The sequence below is a fragment of the Amborella trichopoda genome, chromosome 13 (assembly GCF_054954075.1).
Source record: "Amborella trichopoda isolate Santa Cruz 75 chromosome 13, AtrichopodaSantaCruz75HAP2 v2.0, whole genome shotgun sequence".
NCBI lineage: Eukaryota > Viridiplantae > Streptophyta > Magnoliopsida > Amborellales > Amborellaceae > Amborella > Amborella trichopoda.
Window position 1 is genome coordinate 44,062,493 of NC_142348.1, and position 6,534 is coordinate 44,069,026.

Consider the following 6,534-nt stretch of genomic DNA (forward strand, 5'->3'; position numbering starts at 1 on the left):
TTAGATGGATTACCTATTTGCATCTATCTTTAATATGGATTATTTATACCTTGGGGACAGCAAATGTAGAAATGCAGTCCATGAAACAATGTCTTAAAAAAGCCTTTTTAAGAACCGTAATCTCTCTCTTCTAATTAGTAAAGGTTTTCTCTCACTAAAAAAATGAAGTACAACTATAATAAACATACTCCTTAAAGACAAATTCTCTCTGTAAAATAAAAGGATGTACTCTCTCTCCCAACAATTAAAAAAGGATGCATTTTCTTTATCTAGAATTAATGACTGCTATTATGGAGACTCCCTTTCTAAAGACTCTCGAACCTTACTTCTCTTCTCAAAATAAAAAAATTACTCTCTTCTCCAAAAATTGGAAAAGGTATTTTTTTTTCTCTCAAAATTAAATGAATAGAAGTATAGTACAATAAAAATTCATCTCCCTGAATTCTCTCTCCCTAAATAAATGAACTGTACTTTATTTCTCTCAAATATTAAAAAAATGGTATCTATCTCTCTTTAATATAATTAAATGAATATAAAGTGCAATTACAATAAAAACTCTCTCCAAATTCATCTCTCCCAAAAGATAACTGACGTATTTCTTTTCCTTTAAGAATCTAAGGCAGGGGCCTAGATACATGGCCACCTAAGCCCATTTGCTTTGGTGGCATGCATGGATCGCCTAGGTGATTAGGGAGCCGAATTTTTTAACAATGTTCATTAGCATAAAGTTAACTCAGTTTGCGAATGAGTTGTCAGTTGTTCACACACACATACATACACATGCATATACACATAAGGCTGAGGCTTTAAACAATCAAAATAAGGTGCACCTTCAAGTAGTATCAAAAGATGTTTTAGTACTATAAATCTTTGTGATGGCCTGAAACTAAAATTGCATCTCTAATTATAAAATTTAAAACTTAAAAAATAGGGTAGATTAAGCAGATTTATAAAATTCTAAAAATCTTGAAAATTAATGGTCAAGAAAAAACATTATAAGATGCACTATTTTCAATACTTGAAATCCATTTTTTTTCATGTTCATATAGCTTGAGGTCGAGATGACTGATTTGAGGATTTTGGGGCAACAAAACAACCCTTTCTAGTGAATTTTTGAGTTGTGCTTTAATTTGATGTGTTTACTGTTCTAAATATGGTTCTTTTATGACTACAAATTCTCAAAAACATGTTTGGAGGCTTGTATCAAACACATTGTTTCTTGTTTCGAAATTTTTTTGCATGGCCAATAGTAAATGATGAAAATGCTAGCAAACGATTTTGGTTTTTGTTGGCGACGCACTAGCAAACTTTCTCATGTGATCACTATTATTGTTCTTTGGAGACTTTTGAGGATGACATAATTTATTATTAAATGACAATTAAGGGGTGGACATTTGGCATTCAATTAGCTAATATTGCTGATGAGAAAGTAATCATAGGGTAGGAAAGGGGTTGGGGTCATGGCGGTAGCTTCTCCCCATCTAATCACCACATTGTAGTTTCCATTCCTCTCACTAACATCACCTTACTAACACCATCAAAAATCTAACTCCACCCTACTAACATCATCAAAAATCTAATTCCTAATCTACTTAAAAAAACAGGTAAGGGGTGGTCTTACCTATTGAAATTACCCAAAAAAACGGTTAAGGGGCTGTCTTACCTATTGAAATTACCCAAAAAAGAGAAAGTAATGATAGGATCGTTGCCCCGATTGGGAGATATTGTGGGGTATATTGTGAGAGCAATCGTATGTCTCTTTTGATCTCCTAGATGATTTCTCTCCGTACTGTGCACCGGAACTCACAATATCATTCTTAAATGCAAAACATGAAAGGATCGGTCTCTTTTTCTCTGTGTTCCTGTACTCAGTATCCAATAATCTTCTCTGTATGGTTCTTAGATCTAAAATTTAAAATGAAGTCAACGAATGCTAGGGATTAATGTTGAGATAACCTAACAAGAAAAGAGAAATTGAGGGAGGGTGAGTCAAGAATTATGGCATGTTGTAAGTAATGATTTATTAGCCGTCTTTACAAGAATTTCACGAGAGAGGGTTCATTAACCGAGCTCTGAATTCCAGTTTTATAACTCATGTCCCAAAGAAGCATAATATTCAATTGACTTTGATAAGGCTTCCGATAGTGTTGAATTGGATTATCTAGACAATCATTTTAAGATTAATGGGTTTGGTGATTGATGGAGGTTGTGGATCAGAGGTTGCATTTCTTCGACCCAATTTTTTGTTCTTATTAATAGGCAAGTAGTTGAATATTTTAAGGCATCGAAGGGACTTAGACAAGGGGATCCCTCTCCCCATTTTTATATACATTCATAGCAGAGTCCTTCTTGATGTTATAGGGGGTTCTCTATGCTAGATTATTATGTGGCTTGCCGGCCCTAGAAAATGGTCCTATAGTGTCCCACCTTCAATTTGTGAAAGACATTCTATTGTTCCTCAAGGCTTCCTTTAATTATGTTAAACAACCATGGCTTTTCTTCAAATGCTATTAGTTGGTTGTAGAGATGAAGTTAATATGGGGAAAACTTCTCTCATGTGTCTCAACTGCTTGGTTGAGGAAGTTTGAGTGGACCCCTTGGATGGGATGTGAGTTTTAATTCTTACCTGTGAAATATTTGGGCTTACCTCTGTGGAAGGTTTTGGGTGGTACCCTGTGATAGGGAGATTCCATACAAAATTAGATGAATGGAAATGTAGTTACTCGTCTTTGGGCAGCAGAATCAAATTGATTAAAGCTACACTTTCTAACCTTCATGTGTACTATTTCTCTTTGTTTAGAGCTCTAGCAACAATCATTCCAAGTTGGAGATAATGAGAAGCTTCCTATGGAGTGAGGGGGGGAAGATCGAAAGAAACACAACTTGGTAAGGTGGTTAAAAGTGTGTTTGTCCAAAGGTCAGGAAAGTGTTAGCATTCTGAGCCTAAGAAATGTCAATGACGCACTATTAACTAAATGTGGTGGCAATTAGCCTTAGGGGATACCTCTTTTTGGAAACAGGTCCTCTTCAATGAGTATGGTGTAGATGCCAATGGTCTGATTACTAGGAGAATATCCACAGGGTTTTTGACAGTTTGGAAAGAATTTGAGAAAGTAAGGCCCATATTTCTAGCTTAGAGAAGGATGTTAGTAGGTGATGGTGGAAGGACAGAGTTCCGGTCTTCCAAATGGTGTGGAGACTGCCCATTGAAAACCAAGTTCCCAGATTTATACAAGTTGGTGAGTAGCAAAACTTGTTTGGTTAAGGATGTGGTAGAGGGAGAGGCTTCCAATATAGTGTGGAATGTCCACCTAAGGCGGAGGTGGGTGAACCCCTAGGTGGTGCAACAATACTTTTGATTCTCTCGTACGATCATTTCCACCTCCCTTCTAGGCTAGATAAACCGATTTTGGAACTTACTCTGAGCGGGAGTTTTTCGACTAGCTTTCTTATACAGTCCTTAGGAGGGATAGGTCATTTCATCATTTGGTGCGGGTTACTACGATATGGAAGTTCAAAGTACCCCACAGGATGCAAGCTTTTATGTGGTTGGTTGGAAGAGATGGGGAATTATCTATTGAACATCTACGCAAGAGAGGGATGATTATCACCATCAGATATATCTTTTGAGGGAAATGCTGAATCTAATGATCATTTGTTTCTTCACTGCCATTTCTCTTTAGAGTTATGGGAGTGGTTACTCCAACAGGTTCAATTTTACTGGGTATTGCCGCGTACTGTTGACCAGCTGTTCGTACAACAGAGTTACACGCCATTCTCAAAATGTGGATTGGTCTTATGGAGGATTGTGGTTGTACCTTTGAAGATAAGCCCTGTGATCTGGATAATATAAAAAGGGCCATACTTATGATGACAATTAAATGGGTTCAAGCATATAAGAACTTAAGTTGTGTGCCAAAGGAACAATTTCAATCTAATTTAAGAGATCTGCTGCATCTTAAGAGATTAGTTAGGTCCAGAAAAGCCATAGGGTGGATTCCACCACAACCACTTAGGTAAAGATTAATCTTGATGGGAGTGTGCGTCAAGATTGTTTGCGGGCAGGTTATGGAGGGTTGTTAAGAGACCATACAGGTCACACAATTTGGACTGTGTCTGGGTCCTTACCACCTTGCTAGGCTAATGAGGTGGAGCTTCAAGCGCGAGGAATTACGTGGCAGAAGTCGAACAATAGTTTCATAAATTGATCATTGAGGGGAACTTAGATAATGTTCATAGATGTTGTAAGGATGCCTCCACAACTCCCTGGAATTCATGAGTGTTATGGATGAGCTTTGTTTGTCCTATCTTTATCTATCCATGTCAATAGGGAAATGAATTATGAGGCTCATGCTCTAGCTAGGGCTGCCAATGTATTGTAATTTTTCTTTGCTTTTGGGGCTGGGGATTTTGTTAAAGCTTCCACTGATGTAACTTTTATCCTGTTTGAGGCCTTAGCCCGGTTCTGTATTTTCATTCGTATTAATGAAACCTTTGTTGAAGTTCAAAAAACTAAAAATAAAAAATGTGGAGAAAAAGAGATATTAGTTGGAGAAAAATTTGTTGTTAAAAACCAATATTTTGTGAAATATTTCAAAAAATATCAAAGTTGTTTAACATTATCTACTAATAAGGGAGAGCTATGAAATTATTAGACAAGAGGAATTTAGTATGTACAGACATCGAACCAAGGGAAAAATAATCATCAAATAGGGACCCCGTTTGCTATGAAATCAATGTTTCCCTTGTTGATTGCACCCGTTCGAGGTGCTAATTTTTTGAAGTTTGCATTTTGAGTTTTGACAAAGAAATTATGCACTAAGATGGTTTGCTTTTATATCTGATTGGTGGGTTAAACTGGTCACTCACTTGCTTCAAGCCGAATCAGTCGACTCAGCAAGTTAGTTGGGCTGACTTGATGAGTTGGTTGGGACAACTCGATATTTTTTTAAAAAATCTATAAAATTTAATCTTATTTATTTAAAAATCTCAAACAAGACTTACGATTATAATGTTTTCATGGCATATTACCCATAAAAACATAACTTTTAATGTCAACTTATCCGAGTCCCGATTCCATGGGGTACACAGACCAATCGCCCACCACTTTTGAGCCGTTCAAGTGGTTCTCAGCCAGCTTGATGCTCTTTCAAGCACCGCTTTTGGTACAAAAAGTATTGATCACTCCTAGTTCTAGCCATCATATAAGGAATTGGAATGCATGGTGTCTGGAATTAACCACACTTGAAGTCCCTTTGCTTGGAAATAGACGTGACATATCTCAGCTGGTTGATTTCAATCTTTATGGCTAAAGGTAATTGTGACTTTGTTCAAAGGTATACAATTTAATAGCATACAATATCTTTGAAAAATAACAAACTAGGCCCCCGTCATTATCAGACTTGACTTAAAACAAAAGGGCGAATACAATGTATATGTACATTATAGTATATAGGATTTAGACTACAATCTACCATCAAGGTTGTAGTGTATGTTGTTCTTGGACGACATAGTTTTGATTGATGAGCCCGAAGAAGTGTCAACACAAAGTTAGAACTTTGACAGAATATTTCATAATCTAAAAGTTTTAAAATTAGTCAGATTGAGACAAAGTATATGGAATGCAAGTTTAGTAATAATAGAAGTAAAGATGCGGAAGTAGTTAATATTGATAGCCAAAAATTACCAAAAAGAGCAAATTTGCGATATATTAGGTCGATAATCTAAGAAAATGAAGAGTATGAAAACGATGTGACATATAAAATTAGAGCTAGGTGGGCAAAGCAGATATGTGTAACTAGAGTTTTATGTGATCGCTGCATATTAATGAAGTTGAAAGGAAAGTTATATAGGATAGCTGTGAGACTAGCTTTGTTTTATAGGGTGGAATATTGGGCAATCAAGATTTACCCATAGGATGAGTGTAGCTAAGATGAAGATGTTGAGATGGATGATTGGCAAGACAAGAAAGGATATGATTCGAAATAAATATATTCAGGAGAACTTAGGTGTGGCTCCAATAAACGATAAGATAAGAAAGTAAACTTAGGTAGGTTGGTAATGTGCAACGGAGACCTAGTATAACATCTGTTAAGATGTGCGATATGGTTCAAGTGGAAGGCTAAAAAAGAACAAAAAGCAGGCCTAAAAAGACATAGTTGGAAGTAGTGAGAAAATAAATGGAGACTTATGTCCTCACTGAGGGTATAGCCCTAGAGCAAAATGACGCATTATGATTCATGCAACCTACCTCAAATAGTTGAGAAAAGGCTCTGATGATGATAATGACAACTACGATCCACCATCAATTAATGAATGGTGAATATCAAAAGTTTTACTGCAATTAGTCAACATACGATGGATGGACGGCATATCTATGTACCATATTCTAAACGCTTAACGTGTATACAATAATATAATCAACTAAGACCAATCCCCTCACTAGAGTTTTCCATGACTATTTTATTAAAAAATAGGATGAGGTTTCTATATGGCCTAGGCTTTTATGAAACAAAATAAAGTCTCATCTCAAAT